Source organism: Phyllobates terribilis, unplaced genomic scaffold (genome assembly GCF_046119375.1).
Source record: "Phyllobates terribilis strain yellow unplaced genomic scaffold, ASM4611937v1 Scaffold_2958__1_contigs__length_96895, whole genome shotgun sequence".
NCBI lineage: Eukaryota > Metazoa > Chordata > Amphibia > Anura > Dendrobatidae > Phyllobates > Phyllobates terribilis.
This window is the reverse complement of record NW_027365712.1, coordinates 40,001-42,500: the sequence shown is the minus strand read 5'-3', so window position 1 is coordinate 42,500 and position 2,500 is coordinate 40,001.

Genomic DNA, 2,500 nt, shown 5'->3' with positions numbered 1-2,500 from the left:
TTAGAGGGCATCCCAGGAGGGCTCCAAAAGTGTGGGTAAAATATATATCCCACAGGGGGAAAATTGAAAAAAAGTTGAAAAAAAAAATTTTTGGGGACTTAGAAAATTTTTCAACTTTTGTCAGACTTCCAGACAGGGGAGCGTGTCAGTGCGCGCATCCGATTTCAGTTCCAGAGCGATTCGCGCGATGAGTCCTTGATACTTAGTCGTTTTTGGCAAAATTTCTGACTTTTTGAAAATTTCACAATTTTGTGAAAACTTCCACAAAATGAGGTTCTAGTATGTTAGAGGGCATCCCAGGAGGGCTCCAAAAGTGTGGGTAAAATATATATCCCACAGGGGGAAAATTGAAAAAAAGTTGAAAAAAAAAATTTTTGGGGACTTAGAAAATTTTTCAACTTTTGTCAGACTTCCAGACAGGGGAGCGTGTCAGTGCGCGCATCCGATTTCAGTTCCAGAGCGATTCGCGCGATGAGTCCTTGATACTTAGTCGTTTTTGCAAAATTTCTGACTTTTTGGAAAATTTCACAATTTTGTGAAAACTTCCACAAAATGAGGTTCTAGTATGTTAGAGGGCATCCCAGGAGGGCTCCAAAAGTGTGGGTAAAATATATATCCCACAGGGGGAAAATTGAAAAAAAGTTGAAAAAAAAAATTTTTGGGGACTTAGAAAATTTTTCAACTTTTGTCAGACTTCCAGACAGGGGAGCGTGTCAGTGCGCGCATCCGATTTCAGTTCCAGAGCGATTCGCGCGATGAGTCCTTGATACTTAGTCGTTTTTGGCAAAATTTCTGACTTTTTGAAAATTTCACAATTTTGTGAAAACTTCCACAAAATGAGGTTCTAGTATGTTAGAGGGCATCCCAGGAGGGCTCCAAAAGTGTGGGTAAAATATATATCCCACAGGGGGAAAATTGAAAAAAAGTTGAAAAAAAAAATTTTTGGGGACTTAGAAAATTTTTCAACTTTTGTCAGACTTCCAGACAGGGGAGCGTGTCAGTGCGCGCATCCGATTTCAGTTCCAGAGCGATTCGCGCGATGAGTCCTTGATACTTAGTCGTTTTTGGCAAAATTTCTGACTTTTTGAAAATTTCACAATTTTGTGAAAACTTCCACAAAATGAGGTTCTAGTATGTTAGAGGGCATCCCAGGAGGGCTCCAAAAGTGTGGGTAAAATATATATCCCACAGGGGGAAAATTGAAAAAAAGTTGAAAAAAAAAATTTTTGGGGACTTAGAAAATTTTCACACATGTGTCAGACTTCCAGAGAGGGGAGCATGTCAGTGCGCGCATCCGATTTCAGTTCCAGAGCGATTCGCGCGATGAGTCCTTGATACTTAGTCGTTTTTGCAAAATTTCTGACTTTTTGGAAAATTTCACAATTTTGTGAAAACTTCCACAAAATGAGGTTCTAGTATGTTAGAGGGCATCCCAGGAGGGCTCCAAAAGTGTGGGTAAAATATATATCCCACAGGGGGAAAATTGAAAAAAAGTTGAAAAAAAAAATTTTTGGGGACTTAGAAAATTTTTCAACTTTTGTCAGACTTCCAGACAGGGGAGCGTGTCAGTGCGCGCATCCGATTTCAGTTCCAGAGCGATTCGCGCGATGAGTCCTTGATACTTAGTCGTTTTTGGCAAAATTTCTGACTTTTTGAAAATTTCACAATTTTGTGAAAACTTCCACAAAATGAGGTTCTAGTATGTTAGAGGGCATCCCAGGAGGGCTCCAAAAGTGTGGGTAAAATATATATCCCACAGGGGGAAAATTGAAAAAAAGTTGAAAAAAAAAATTTTGGGGACTTAAAAATTTTTCAACTTGTGTCAGACTTCCAGAGAGGGGAGCATGTCAGTGCGCGCATCCGATTTCAGTTCCAGAGCGATTCGCGCGATGAGTCCTTGATACTTAGTCGTTTTCAGAAGTCACAATTTTGACTTCCAGGACCCGCAAAACGTTTGTAAATTGAGCCCGCTCCCCAGTTCCAAGCGTTTTGAGGTGTCCCCGGTTGCAGTAATGCAGCCTGCCCACTAGATGTCGCAAAAGAGACAAAAAGTGAAAAAGAACCAGAATGAGGAAATTCCAGGGAGCCGAATCCGCCTGACAGTTCCAGGCGATCGGGCACTTTTTTGCATGCGTCCCTAAAGTGGGTATAGGGTGACACTCCATGCAAAGACCCAGTTTTGCACACCACCGGCAGAATATATGAGAGAGAGGTACCTCTCAGCCCCGACACATTTCGACTCATTTAAGCTGGTTTTCACCTCCGTAGGCCTGGGTATGCGTTTTGGCTATGAGTCCCTGTTCGGCTGGAGGTCTGCACCTTGGCTGAACCCAGGCTTCCGCAGCTGCGTGGGGGGACTTTTGCCGGTCGCCTATCCCAAGTCAGAGAGGTGTTCCTGGGTTGAAGTGAGCCTGGCCAGACCCCCCCGCGGGCCCTGGTTCTCCACATGGGGGCGCCGTCAAGGCTAAAATCTGGATTTTTAGGCCGAGGAGAGGCTCCA